The sequence below is a fragment of the Rhamphochromis sp. 'chilingali' genome (assembly GCF_963969265.1).
Source record: "Rhamphochromis sp. 'chilingali' genome assembly, chromosome: 1".
Taxonomy (NCBI): domain Eukaryota; kingdom Metazoa; phylum Chordata; class Actinopteri; order Cichliformes; family Cichlidae; genus Rhamphochromis; species Rhamphochromis sp. 'chilingali'.
Genome location: NC_137929.1, coordinates 117501 through 132980, shown reverse-complemented (window position 1 = coordinate 132980; position 15480 = coordinate 117501). Strand labels below are relative to the sequence as shown.

Sequence of the window (15480 nt, the reverse complement as noted above, 5' to 3'; positions counted from 1 at the left end):
GACATGCTTTCTTTCCCTCTCAGGTTTAAATATCTGGGACTCTCCACCGTTTGGTTTTAGAGCTGAAGAAGCTTCTCTGATGAAACGTCTTCCAGAAACTTAAAGACGTCTCTTTTCTCTCCAAGCTCCTTAGATCACATGACCTGGATGACTGAACCTACAGACATATTGACCTGGTTTCTAGGTCACATGACAGGTCAGAGGTCAGCGACTGTAACTCAGTTACTCCTGTTAATGTGAACTCACTGAGTGTTTGTGGTTTACCTCTCAGACTGACTGAAGATGATGATGGAGGAAGAGGAGGACAGAGCAGAGTCTGCAGGGTCCAGCTGTCCGTCTGTGAGGAGTGACCGGTCCAAAGAACGACCTCCAGACTTCAGTGGTGAACCTGGAGCAACGAGGTCAGAGAGCTGAACTCACTGAGTAACAGAAATAATTCTGCACTGACATTATAATCAGTGTTGACTCTGGTTGATTGTCTGACTGTGTTTGTGAGCTGAGAGGAAATGAAAATGAGTTTGTAACAAAAATCAGTTTTGTCCAGTTTTCCTGTAAAAAGCTGAACTCTAATCTAAGAGGATGTTACTGACAGGAAACAGCTGCATTATCTGCAGTCTGTGTGATCACAGCTGCTTCAATCATGTTTGTGTCTGCAGAGGTCAGAGGTCACAGTCTGCAGGGTCCAGCTGTCCGTCTGTGAGGAGTGACCGGTCCAAAGGTGGAAATCCAGCCTTCAGTGGTGAACCTGGAGCAACGAGGTCAGAGAGCTGTGATGACTCCTTTACATGTTTGTGTTTCCTGGATAAATATGACCTGAAACATCCTCAGATTGTTACAAAGATCCATTAAAAAGAAAACATCCATCCATCCATCCATTCGCTTCCGCTTATCCTTTTCAGGGTCGCGGGGGGCGCTGGAGCCTATCCCAGCTGTCATAGGGCGAAAGGCGGGGTACACCCTGGACAGGTCGCCAGTCTGTCGCAGGGCTAACACATAGGGACAGACAACCATTCACACTCACATTCATACCTAGTGGCAATTTGAATTATCCAATTAACCTATCCCCACAAGCTGCATGTCTTTGGATGGTGGGAGGAAGCCGGAGGACCCGGAGAGAACCCACGCAAACACGGGGAGAACATGCAAACTCCACACAGAAAGACCCCGGTCTGATGGTGGAATTGAACTCAGGACCTTCTTGCTGTGCGGCAACAGTGCTAACCACCGTGCCACCGTGCTGCCACAAAAAGAAAACAATGAAAGAGAAAAGATCCAAATGTTCGACTTGGTCATTTGCTGTTTGAGGACAGTGATGCTCATATCTGTGGGGAAAGTGTGACCTGAGTGGGTTCATGTTTGTCTTTAAAGAACAGAGCTGCTCTGATTCTCTTTGTGTCTGATCTGTTAAACAGTCTGAGAGGTCACACAGAGACCCAGCAGCTAAAGCCTGGATCATACTGGCTGCTGTTACTCCATCAGGACAACACTGAACCACAGTGGTGTGGATGTAGTGGATAAATCCCACCATACTGATGCTCAGAGTTAACCACAGGGAACAAAACCAGATGTTACCTTCAGATTGTCACCTTTGGAGTGGACGATGCAGATTTCAATAGAGAATAAATGTTGTTGTTTTTCAGCTGTGAAGAAAGAATCTAATTTTCTGAACTTAAGAATTTATGATGCTGGAAACAACATGGAGACTATAACACAACATTTCCACTGTGTTCATAGAATGAATGTAAAACTGTCAGACATTCATTAAATATGCAAAATGTCTACAGAAGCATCAGAGGGTCAGACGTGAAGCACTCAGTGATTTTGATCAAATGACTCATCAGTTATTGATCTGTACTACACTGATCTACCACGTTAGTAAAGCTGGTGTTCTGGTGGTGGAGGGAGACTCGGATCATGTTCTGGTTTTGGAGCAGTGATCTGCTGATGGTTCAGTTTGATGAGCTTCTTCAAAATCATCCCTGACATCACCACTGAAAGGACGTCCATGAAAACAGACTGAAAATTACTGATATGTTCACAATCTGAGAGTTTAAAACTTGACAGACTTGATTCAGATGAAGTTATTTGAGCAGAAACTCCTGGATCTTTATCCTGTGTTGATCTAATCCTTCATGGTTCCTCCACAGAGTGGAGCAGCAGAGCTCAGAGGTTCCCAGTGGTCAGTCTGCCCAGCAGCATCAAACACAGCTGGACTCCATATTTATGGTCTGTACATGTACAACAACTACTGTTACATCTGTTCTGTTCACAGTCATCTCCATGCTGCTCTTTGTAGACCAGTGGATCGTCAGTGTGTCCAACATGGATCTGATGTTTGGCTCCATGATTTCAGTCTGATTGGCTCATTCATAAATATTCTGTTCCAGCTGCTGGAGGACAACATCATCACTTTTGTGAAGAACGAGCTGAAGAAGATCCAGAAGGTTCTGAGTCCAGATTACCCAGAATGCTTAGAGAGTCAGAGGAGCAGCAGCAGAGAGGCGTTTGTGAAGATCACAGTGGACTTTCTGAGGAGAATGAAGCAGGAGGAGCTGGCTGACCGTCTGCAGAGACGTAAGAGGATTTATCTAAAGATTTAAGCTGCTGGATAAATGAGACATTTTCCAGAGATGGAAGATGGAGCAACATGTTTTAAAGATTAGTTCTTTTTGGAATTGAGTGTTTATTTTTCTTCTCATTCAGAACTTCAAGCTGCAGTTTGTCACCGTAACCTTAAATCCACCCTGAAGAAGAAGTTCCAGTGTGTGTTTGAGGGCATCGCTAAAGCAGGAAACCCAACCCTCCTGAATCAGATCTACACAGAGCTCTACATCACAGAGGGAGGGACTGCAGAGGTCAATGATGAACATGAGGTCAGACAGATTGAAACAGCATCCAGGAAACCAGAAAGACCAGAAACAACAATCAGGCAAGAAGACATCTTTAAAGCCTCACCTGGAAGAGACGAACCAATCAGAACAGTGCTGACAAAGGGAGTGGCTGGCATTGGGAAAACAGTCTTAACACAGAAACACAGCCTGGACTGGGCTGAAGACAAAGCCAACCAGGACATCCAGTTCATATTTCCATTCACTTTCAGAGAGCTGAATGTGCTGAAAGAGGAAAAGTTCAGCTTGGTGGGACTTGTTCATCACTTCTTTACTGAAACCAAAGAAGCAGGAATCTGCAGCTTTGAAGACTTCCAGGTTGTGTTCATCTTTGATGGTCTGGATGAGTGTCGACTTCCTCTGGACTTCCACAAAACTACAATCCTAACTGACCCTAGAAAGTCCACCTCAGTGGATGTGCTGCTGATAAACCTCATCAGGGGGAAACTGCTTCCCTCTGCTCGCCTCTGGATAACCACACGACCTGCAGCAGCCAATCAGATCCCTCCTGACTGTGTTGGCATGGTGACAGAGGTCAGAGGGTTCACTGACCCACAGAAGGAGGAGTACTTCAGGAAGAGATGAGGAGATGAGGAGCAGGCCAGCAGGATCATCTCCCACATCAAGACATCACGAAGCCTCCACATCATGTGCCACATCCCAGTCTTCTGCTGGATCACTGCTACAGTTCTGGAGGATGTGCTGGAAACCAGAGAGGGAGGACAGCTGCCCAAGACCCTGACTGAGATGTACATCCACTTCCTGGTGGTTCAGGCCAAAGTGAAGAAGGTCAAGTATGATGGAGGAGCTGAGACAGATCCACACTGGAGTCCAGAGAGCAGGAAGATGATGGAGTCTCTGGGAAAACTGGCTTTTGATCAGCTGCAGAAAGGAAACCTGATCTTCTATGAATCAGACCTGACAGAGTGTGGCATCGATATCAGAGCAGCCTCAGTGTACTCAGGAGTGTTCACACAGATCTTTAAAGAGGAGAGAGGACTGTACCAGGACAAGGTGTTCTGCTTCATCCATCTGAGTGTTCAGGAGTTTCTGGCTGCTCTTCATGTCCATCTGACCTTCATCAACTCTGGACTCAATCTGATGGAACAACAACAAACAACCTCTACATGGTCTAAACTATTTAACAAACTAAAACTTCAATCTCTCCACCAGAGTGCTGTGAACAAGGCCTTACAGAGTCCAAATGGACACCTGGACTTGTTCCTCCGCTTCCTCCTGGGTCTTTCACTGCAGACCAATCAGACTCTCCTACGAGGTCTGCTGACACAGACAGGAAGTAGCTCACAGACCAATCAGGAAACAGTCCAGTACATCAAGAAGAAGCTCAGTGAGAATCTGTCTGCAGAGAAAAGCATCAATCTGATCCACTGTCTGAATGAACTGAATGATCGTTCTCTAGTGGAGGAGATCCAACAGTCCCTCAGATCAGGAAGTCTCTCCACAGATAAACTGTCTCCTGCTCAGTGGTCAGCTCTGGTCTTCATCTTACTGTCATCAGAAGAAGTGATTGGTGAGGGGGTAGGGACAGGCTTAGGGCGTCGGGGGGTTCCCCGGAGGCATCTTCCTTGGGGGGCTCAACCCGGGGTAGCGGTCACGTCCGGTTGAGGGCTCTGTTGGCTCTCAGGTGACTGTTTCCTCGCGGCTGCGTGCAGCGGGGCTAGGGGAGGGTCTGTGCTGACGGACGTGGGTTACTGACCTGGCAACCTGGCTGCCCCTGGGTGGGTCCGGGATGGGCGTGAGGTTTTGGGGGCGCTCCGTCTCTGGGCTGGGGCCCGGGCCGGGCCTCGGGGGCTCGGGTCCTGGTTGGTGTGTTGCCGGGGTTGTGGGCGGGTGGGTGCATGGGGGCCCGGCCCTGGAGCAGGGTGCCGCCGGTGCATCGAGCCGCCTGGGGGGCTCTTCAACTGGTGGGGGGGATGGTCACATCTTGCAGGAGCTTTCTTCTCTCAGGAACTCTCTGCAGGAGGGGGAGATACAGGAGAGGTGGAGGAAGATCTCAGCCTGGGCGTTTACCGTCTTATGTAGTCTGGAAGATGTGTGGTTGGTGGGGTGGGTGCAGTTTTCTCTGTGGTGGGGTTGGGTGGACTGTCCAGGGCTCTGTGGAGCCGGGGGGCGCTACTGCACTGGGCCCCGGTCTGATGGGCCTGGGCCCCCCTTCCCTGGCGGGTCGCGGAGGGTGGGAGTGCCTACTGGGGTCAGCGGGGGAGCTGGCCCCAGGGAGGGGTTACCTGCCCCTCCCTTCCTTCCCTCCCCATCTCCAGCTGCCTCCCTCTTCCCGCTCCTCCACAACCACCCACACATGCAGGGCCTTGGAGTGGGGGTATGTCACCAGGGTGCAGAGGAGGCTACCCCCCCCCCCCCCCCCCCCCCCGTCCCCTTCTGGCTGCCTCTGCCTCAATTTTATCCCACAACTTAGACATTCACATTATTCACACTCTCATTACACATACATATAGGATCTTGGGGGTGGGCACAATTACGGAGTCCAAATCACCATCAGGGTGTATACCTCACCCCTGACGTCGTTGCCCACCTCTCAATTTTAAATACACTTAGTCATTGAGGGTTAGCAGGAGGGACTATGCGCTTACCTGCTGCTCCTTGGCAGGTAGCTCCATGCCCTCCTGGGTTTTAATTGCACCTTAGAACACATATGCATCAACACTACAATGAGCGGGTGGAGGGAGGTTTGGAGTCTTCTCCCACCCCCATTCTCTGCGGCCTGCTGGAGCGGGAGGGCTAGTAGGAGGAGTTGGCCGTCCGACTGCGGTCTGGGGTGTGGGGCCTCCCTGCTGCTACGGAGTCGGGGTGGTCTGCCTCTCCCCACCGCAGGGAAAAGGGTAACACCACCTGGGTCTGGGTGCAATTCCCCCCTCCAGGGGCAAGGGTACCTAGACCCGGTTTGTAGAGTACGCTTGGGGAGTGTGATCGTGTGTACAGCGTCTCTTTATGTCTGTCTCCACGTTGGTTGAGTGTGGAGTGAGTGCATATGAGAGCATGAGGGTGGGAATGGATGTTTGTGTCTGTGTGTGCCTGTATGTCTGTGTCTATATGTCAGGTTGGGTATCAGACGCCACCTCTCTGGGGACACCTCAGGCCCTCCAAGGTTTGGAGGCCTATCTCCACCCACCACCACTTCCCCTGCCGGTGGTGGACTCCCTCAGGTGTCGGTGTGTTGGTGGCTCTTTGTGTCTGGGGGTGGGCGTCCGGGTGCACACCGGCTCACTCCTTGGCGGCCGCTTGTCGGGGCCTGGGGCCTGGGGCTCGCTCGGGCCCCTTTGGAGGTGGGGTGCCCCCGGCCTCTCGGCCTAGGGCTCGGTCACTCAGGCGCAGCTGGGGGCCGGCGGAGCTCACGGGCGCGTCACTGCAACTCCCCCTGACTTCTGCTCCGCGGCTGCTGGGCGAGCCCTCATCTGGGACTCTCCTCAGCTCTTACTGGGACAGTGGCGCGGCTGCCCCTCTGTTGGTCTTCCATGGTCTCTTGTGTTCTGGGGGCCTCTGGATGTCTGGAGTTTTGATCTCCTCCATACCCGCTTCACACCCTGGAGGACGGGGCTGTGGCCCCCCCACACTCCCTAGCAGATCATTACATGGAGAAACCTTTGGAATGCAAGCATGCTGATCCACACAGGTATGCACACATGGGTATTCACAGACACGGACTAAAGCTTTCTTGGCTGCTGCCTCAAAGCACACTGTGCGCTGTCTATCTTGCGTGCTGCACAATATCGTTTATTACTTAGTAAATACTGATATCTATGACTAGCTAGTTTATTGTGATGGTGCTTTGTTTTCTCTATTATTATGTTGCTCTTTGTTGTTTGCTGTCTCCTCTGTTTGTTTTTGTTTGTTTGTTTGTTTTTTTTTTCTCCATACAGGTGACCCAGGAGTTTTTTTTTTTTTTCTCTCTCTTCCCCCCCCTTCTCACCGTCTCTTCTCCCCTTTGGTTTTCTTTCTTTCTCTCCCCCTCTCTCTCTCATTCATTCCCCCTGTCCTATTTATTAAAAAAAAAAAAAAAATGACAAAGGATGAACTGAAGCTCTGCCATCACGTAATGTCGCATACTGCTGTTTCTGATGTCATTTGGAAAAAAAAAAGAAAAAAAAAAAAAAAAAAGAAGAAGCTCAGTGAGAATCTGTCTGCAGAGAAAAGCATCAATCTGATCCACTGTCTGAATGAACTGAATGATCGTTCTCTAGTGGAGGAGATCCAACAGTCCCTCAGATCAGGAAGTCTCTCCACAGATAAACTGTCTCCTGCTCAGTGGTCAGCTCTGGTCTTCATCTTACTGTCATCAGAAGAAGATCTGGATGTGTTTGACCTGAAGAAATACTCTGCTTCAGAGGAGGCTCTTCTGAGGCTGTTGCCAGTGGTCAAAGCCTCCAACAAAGCTCTGTAAGTAAATCTGTGATCATGTTTATTTTTAAAATGTTGATTAAAAGTGGTCATAGATTTCTTCCATGACAGATCCATGTCCTAAAACCATGAGACAGCGTAGTTGTATAGTATAAAAGAAAAAAGGAGAACTTTTGACCACAATATTGTAACTTGAATGAACTTTTGATACAGCCTTTAAACATAAAATTTATGAACAGAATCAGTGACAAAGGGCAGCCCTGGTGGAGCCCATCACCCACCGGACTTATTACTATCCAACGTATTGCCGGCTATGCCAACCAAGCTCTTGCAATGGTTGTAAAAGGATCGAATGGCCCGTAGCAATGGCCATAAAATGTTTCTCAGTTTTATTATTTTCAGTCACATCTGTTTTTGATTATTAACTGAATATTTTAAAATTCAGGCTTTTTATGTTATACAAAACATCATATTTTCTTATGTCTTGTATTGATTCTGAAGGAATAGTTTTCATCAGTATCGCAGATACCAGCCTGAATTTTACTTTGTATTGGATCAGGAAGGAAATCAGTGGCATCACACATCACTTACAGCAACTTCAGTACCTCTTCATTTTAATAAACTGGGGGGAGTTGCACCAAGATTCAGTATGAGATAAAGAATTATTTTTAACTGTAAGGTTGGAGAAATCTGTTGTTGGAAATTGGAAGAACAGGTCATCTTAAAAATCACTGCATTGTAGTTTTATTCAGGCCCCTTCAATCTGTGATCGCTGTTGCTTTGCATTGTAAATGCTACTATTACAAAAGTCACAAATATTAGTGTATGTGTGTGTTGTTGGGTAATAAACCAAAAGAACAGAATCTACCAGCACCTCACTGATTTCTGCTTAAAAACAACAAAAACAGCAATAAAGCTCTGATTTGTTTGGTTGATCTTTTCTCCCTTCCTGCTTGATGTCAGACTGAGTGGCTGTAACCTGTCAGACAGAAGCTGTGAAGCTCTGTCCTCAGTCCTGAGCTCCCAGTCCTCCCGTCTGACAGAGCTGGACCTGGGTAACAACAACCTGCAGGATTCAGGACTGAAGCTTCTGTCTGCTGGGATGAAGAGTCAATACTGCAAACTGGAAACGCTGAGGTCAGATCAAGCGATATCGATTTTTTTTTTCATCAATTAACATCATTTAATCAATTTCATTTGGAAAAAATTTACATTGTGTGTATGTTTTGTTTTTTTAATGAATCCATGCAAGTCACAGTAAACTGCCACATTTGACTTTTGTAACATGAGGCAATAAGGATTCCAGCATGTCCTGGAAACATACATGCCAACCCTCCCGATTTTTCCGGGAGAATCCTGAATTTCAGTGCCCCTCCCGAAAATCTCCCGGAGCCACCATTCTCCTGGAATTCTCCTGATTTTCCACCAGGAAAACAAAATAGAAAAACCATATCCCAGAATTCATAGCGCGGCCCAGCCAATTCCAGTTTCCAACAATGGCTGCAGCTACTTAGTTTTAATATTGCTCTTATTACTCTTTCTGGGTCACAAAATAAACTTTTAACATACAGTGGGGCAAAAAAGTATTTAGTCAGCCACCGATTGTGCAAGTTCCCCCACTTAAAATGATGACAGAGGTCAGTAATTTGCACCAGAGGTACACTTCAACTGTGAGAGACAGAATGTGAAAAAAAATCCATGAATCCACATGGTAGGATTTGTAAAGAATTTATTTGTAAATCAGGGTGGAAAATAAGTATTTGGTCAATAACAAAATACAACTCAATACTTTGTAACATAACCTTTGTTGGCAATAACAGAGGTCAAACGTTTACTATAGGTCTTTACCAGGTTTGCACACACAGTAGCTGGTATTTTGGCCCATTCCTCCATGCAGATCTTCTCGAGAGTAGTGATGTTTTGGGGCTGTCGCCGAGCAACACGGACTTTCAACTCCTGCCACAGATTTTCTATGGGGTTGAGGTCTGGAGACTGGCTAGGCCACTCCAGGACTTTCAAATGCTTCTTACGGAGCCACTCCTTTGTTGCCCGGGCGGTGTGTTTTGGATCATTGTCATGTTGGAAGACCCAGCCTCGTTTCATCTTCAAAGTTCTCACTGATGGAAGGAGGTTTTGGCTCAAAATCTCACGATACATGGCCCCATTCATTCTGTCCTTAACACGGATCAGTCGTCCTGTCCCCTTGGCAGAAAAACAGCCCCATAGCATGATGTTTCCACCCCCATGCTTCACAGTAGGTATGGTGTTCTTGGGATGCAACTCAGTATTCTTCTTCCTCCGAACACGACGAGTTGAGTTTATACCAAAAAGTTCTACTTTGGTTTCATCTGACCACATGACATTCTCCCAATCCTCTGCTGTATCATCCATGTGCTCTCTGGCAAACTTCAGACGGGCCTGGACATGCACTGGCTTCAGCAGCGGAACACGTCTGGCACTGCGGGATTTGATTCCCTGCCGTTGTAGTGTGTTACTGATGGTGACCTTTGTTATTGTGGTCCCAGCTCTCTGCAGGTCATTCACCAGGTCCCCCCGTGTGGTTCTGGGATCTTTGCTCACCGTTCTCATGATCATTTTGACCCCACGGGATGAGATCTTGCGTGGAGCCCCAGATCGAGGGAGATTATCAGTGGTCTTGTATGTCTTCCATTTTCTGATGATTGCTCCCACAGTTGATTTTTTCACACCAAGCTGCTTGCCTATTGTAGATTCACTCTTCCCAGTCTGGTGCAGGTCTACAATACTTTTCCTGGTGTCCTTCGAAAGCTCTTTGGTCTTGGCCATGGCGGAGTTTGGAGTCTGACTGTTTGAGGCTGTGGACAGGTGTCTTTTATACAGATGATGAGTTCAAACAGGTGCCATTCATACAGGTAACGAGTGGGGGACAGAAAAGCTTCTTACAGAAGACGTTACAGGTCTGTGAGAGCCAGAGATTTTCCTTGTTTGAGGTGACCAAATACTTATTTTCCACCCTGATTTACCAATAAATTCTTTACAAATCCTACCATGTGGATTCATGGATTTTTTTTTCACATTCTGTCTCTCACAGTTGAAGTGTACCTCTGGTGCAAATTACTGACCTCTGTCATCATTTTAAGTGGGGGAACTTGCACAATCGGTGGCTGACTAAATACTTTTTTGCCCCACTGTATTTTCAGGCGAGAATGTCGTATGTTTTGTTTTTTTAATGAATCCATGCAAGTCACAGTAAACTGCCACATTTGTCTTTTGTAACATGAGGCAATAAGGATTCCAGCATGTCCTGAAACAGTGTTGAAATATTGTAAATGTAGTAGCTCCTCATGGCACCATGAATACTTTAACACAAGTGTTTCATGTCTTCTTGTCATCCTTTCTTCAGACTGAGTGGCTGTAACCTGTCAGACAGAAGCTGTGAAGCTCTGTCCTCAGTCCTGAGCTCCCAGTCCTCCCATCTGACAGAGCTGGATCTGGGTAACAACAACCTGCAGGATTCAGGACTGAAGCTTCTGTTTTCTGCAGTGGAGAGTCCAAAGTGTATACTTGGGATTCTCAGGTCAGGATTCAGTCTTTTCTCATGATGATTTAAAACCTGAGTCAGGTCGATAAATGGCTTACTCATTTACAACAGACATGATTTGTTAAATCACCTTATATATGTGTGCTTAAGTTCTGTGCTGCTCTGATTTATTGCCCGTGCTGTCTTTCAGTTCAGCTTTGTCGAGTCTCTGGTAGGATTTCTTTTACATGACCTGTGTAAAAACAAAACAGGAAACACATTAAGCTGAAGTAAGATGCACAATTTGAAAAATGGGGCACAAAAAATGTTGCTGCTTTCTGGAAAGTGCGTCTAAGAAGACCCAATGGAGAAAGTGAAGAGAAAAATCAAAGGTTAAGAAGAAGAAAATGGCAGAGGCAGTTTCTTTTGGACTGCCTGCAGATGGGGCGAGACTCTAGAAACAGGGATGATTGGAGAAAATGCAAAGAGGCCAGGAGATGAATACTCTGGTGTTCTGGGGATAGTGGGAGTGAGAGGGAGAGATGCCAGTAAATGATTTCAAGGATAAATTTCAGAGAATCAGAGCTAAGAAACCAAAGCAAGTGGGGAACTACAAACATGTGGACAGACTCATAATTAGGCCAAAGACACATTAAAGGAATTATTACAGGTTTAGAAACAGGGATGGATATGAAGGAGCTTAGCATGAATTTGCATTGAGGGAAAAATAGCAACGAGCATCAGAGGAAACAGTTAGGAAAACTAAGAGGATGTACTGGCAGGAATACTGCAGTACTTTAGGAAGAACTACACCAGTTCAGAATGTGTGGAGTACAGTAAAGAACATGAATGCAGACAGGAAACAACAGCAGCTGTTGTAAAGTAAATTCAAACTCCTTCATTAAATGCAGCTGGTTGAGTTGAAAACAATGGAGACTGATTGTGTTACGTTGTTTATTCTCTATAGAAATGGAGCAGAAGGAGTGCATGCAGAGCTGGACGTGGGCTGTATATACATGCGTGTATCTGTGTTGTCTGTGAGCAGAGAAAACAAAGCGCTGGAAATGTCCAGTGTATCATAAGCCAGCCAGTCCTGTTACTGCAATTCACTTCTTCACCAGAAAGTGTCACCATCAGGCTTCAACAGCAGTTTCCAGTATTAATAGTGTTAATGAGCTACAGGTCGTATGGATGGGAAAATGTAGAGATGCTGGGCAAACAATATGATCAAATCCACAGTGGGAATAATTGAAGTGATGGCGGCAGGTGTAGAGAACAAAAATGAATCATATTGAAATGTTAAATCAGGAAAATCCTGGAGAAGAGGATAGTTCTAATGTTCAGTTTGTAATGTTGAATTCAACACAGCTCTTAAATGCATAAAAATGACTTCACCTGACGTCAGACTGAGCAATCGGATTAGCTACTGATATTGATTTAACCCTTTAAGACCTACCATTGAACCAAGTCCGCCAGAGCTTATATTATATTTTTACATGCTGTAGAGCCGTTTTTGGGAGCATTTCAAGTTACTATACATCAGTACAACCATTACAGCCTAAATTTTAATAATATGTATGTATTAAGTGCATAGTAATTACATAAATTGCAAAAAAGTGCAATAAACTACAAAAAAATTGAAAATCGTTTTTGTTTTTTTAACATATATTTCTAGTTAGAGAAATTTAAGAGGCTTATCCCTCAAAACTGTAAATACAAAAAAGTTGCACAAAATAGTTTCCCACCACAGGAAATTTATTTTGAGTGCCTTCATAGTTTTATTTTTGAAATACACCAATTTTTATATACTGCAGCAAAAATGAAAATAAATATTATACTGCAAATTTGCAAAATAACAGCATATGCATCAAAATAAACTATTTCCAGCAGTGCAATATGAGTCCTAAGCATATGTGGAAGGAAACTGTAACCTAGGACAAGCTGATGGCATAAGATGTAAGTACAATTCCTCAGGTTTTATATGCAAAAAAAAATATTGCGCTAGCTCACGTGGTTACAGTGCTACCGGGATTTAAAAATATTTGCACAAAACGGAGTGTGCCCACTCTGACCAGTTTTAAAGGGTTAAAGCAAGAAAATATGGTATTAGCATTAGCTGCCAATTCCTATTCACCTAAAATTAGCATTACCTGCTAATGGCAGTCTAGTTAGCATTAACTCCTCACTAATGTAATGCTAATTCACATCAAATTATCTTTAGCTTTAGCATTAGCTGCTAGCTTCAGCCTACCTAGCACTAGCTGCTCACATTGTTAAAAGGGAAGAGAAAACCATATTAGCATTAGCTGGTAATAATTATTCACCCCTAATTAGAATTAGCCACTAATGGCAGCATACTTAGCATTAACTCCTCACATCGTTATAATGCAAATGAGGTTAACTTGAATTAAATTAGACTGCCGTTATTAGCTAATGCTATTTAGCAGTAGCTGCTCACATTGCTATAAAGCAAAGGAAAACGATATGAGCATTAGGTTCTAATGCGTATTTGCCTTAAATTAGACGTAGGTGCTAATGGCGGCCTACTTAGCATTAGCAGCTCAGATGTTGTAATGCTAGGAAAAAGAGTGTTAGCATTAGCCGTTCACATTGTTATAAAGTTAAGGGAAATAGTGTTAGCATTAGCTACTCACATTGTTAAAAAGTGTTAGCATTAGTGCATAATGCTAATTCACATCAAATTAGCATTAGTTAATAACGACAGCCTATCTAGCATTAGCAGTTAATGTTGACCTTGGCCCACTGGAAAAGTTCAGAACTAAAGATTTAGGAGTGTTTCTCGATAGCTCTTTCTCATTTGAGAAACAAATGAATTCTGTTATTAAAACCAGCTGTAAGGTTTATATTGTTGATTGTCATTTATGCTTAGAAATATTTACTCATATATGCTTAGAGTTGTATAATCGATTGCATGATGATAGAGGTTTGATCCTTAGTAGTCTGTAAAGACTCTGTGTGCCTTCCACAGTGCTCTGGCATGCACACACCACTTGAGAGAGGTCGTACCCTCTCTTACTGATTTATGGTGTAGGACAGGGGTCTCAAACTCAATTTAGCTGGGGGCCGCTGCAGGCAGAGTCTGGGTGAGGCTGGGCCACATTAGGTTTTCTACAAGAAAGGCATGGTTAAAAAATTCCAATCTTCTCAAATCTCTTTATTTTTATTTTTTAATACAAAATATGAAAAATGAATAAACAAATTAAGAATTAATAAGAAAATAAATCAATCTGTAATACATAAATAAAATAATAATAAGATATTTTTAGTCAGTGAACTTGTGTGTTTTTTTCAGTCTTCTATATCTGCTGTATTTAGATTGAAATGTCTGTATTAACAGTTCTATAACCTTCTTCTGAACATGAATGGAACACTGTAGAAAATGAACTGTTCTTCTGAACATGGCTTCTCTTGCCTACTCCTTGCTGCTAGAGACCTGGCAGCGTTTCCTCTCGCATAGCCGAGCCAGATTTGGCCTGAGGGAGGAAGCAGTTGCGACCCTCAGTATGTCTTGAAGCTGATCATCCGTAAGTCTGGACCTGTACTTGGACTTATTGAAGTTCAAAGTGGAGAAGAGCTTTTGGCACAAGTATGTGCTACCAAAAAGGCACATGGTCCGCTTGAACATTCGGGAAAGCCGAGGGAAACTAGGGCTCAATTCTCTCAAAGATTGTCCAAGCTTGTCTGCTTTTCCACTCACCTCCCTGAACTTTGCTTTGAGTTCAGAGTTGCACTGCAGCTCAATGAGCTCCATTTGAAGCACAGAAGGGGCATCTTGCACATCAAAGGAGATGGGGTCTGCAAAAATGTGAAAGGTGGCTCTGTGTGTCTTGAAGTCAGCAAATCTGTGATCAAATTCCTCCTGTAGCCTCAAAATGACATCAACATACTCGTCAGCACTGAATGGTGTGCCTGCATCCACGAGTGCCTTGCATGCTGGGAAATGGCAAAGGTTTGTCTGAGAGAGCTGAGCTTTCCAGAGCGCCAGTTTTGTGGAGAATGCTCTCACGTTGTCATAGGCAGCACTGACAAGTTGCCCCTGGCCTTGTAACGTCTTGTTCAGTACATTAAGCTCATGTGTCATATCAACAAGAAAAGCTGAGTCCATGAGCCATTTGGGATCAGTTAGCACAGGAACACTAACTCCATCCTTCTCCATGAAGGCTTCACTTCTGCTCTCAACTCAAAAAGTCTCTTTAATACATTTCCCCTGCTGAGCCAACGTACCTCAGTGAAGTCGAGCACATCCCCATATTCTGACTCCATTTCCTCTAAAAAAGCACAGAACCTTCGGTGCTTTAAGCCCCTGGATCTGATTTGGTTGATGCATTTCACAACAATAGACATCACATTGTCAAACTTCAGGCATTTGCTGCAAAGGACCTGCTGATGGATGATGCAGTGCAGAGCAATGGCCTCCTCCACGCCTTCCTCTTCCAGTTTGTTTTGTGCCACCAGTCCATGTTTCCTCCCTGTCATTGATGGCGCTCCATCTGTTGTTATTCCAACAAACCTCTTCCATGGCAAACCAACATTCTCAATGGCATCACACAGCTTGTAAATATCTGCTGAGCGGTGGTCTGGCCATGCATTGGAATTACTGTGAGCAGCTCCTCCATCACTTCAAAACTGTCATCAACACCACGGACATACATTGGGAGCTGGGCAGTGTCGGTGATGTCTGTGGTCTCATCAAGAGCG

General features: G+C 45.1%; 1 pseudogene across 1 annotated transcript in view; it reads left to right on the top strand.

Moving 5' to 3' along the window:
* The first annotated feature begins 277 nt into the window (after positions 1-277).
* Positions 278-15480, top strand: part of LOC308399178 (protein NLRC3-like) — a 24622-nt pseudogene continuing 9419 nt past the window's right edge. Inside the window, exons 1-8 of the transcript XR_013974674.1 lie at positions 278-401; positions 657-758; positions 2148-2226; positions 2388-2574; positions 2704-4419; positions 7205-7301; positions 8226-8399; positions 10645-10829. The product of XR_013974674.1 is annotated as a protein NLRC3-like (transcript). The remainder of the gene's footprint in view (positions 402-656; positions 759-2147; positions 2227-2387; positions 2575-2703; positions 4420-7204; positions 7302-8225; positions 8400-10644; positions 10830-15480) is intronic.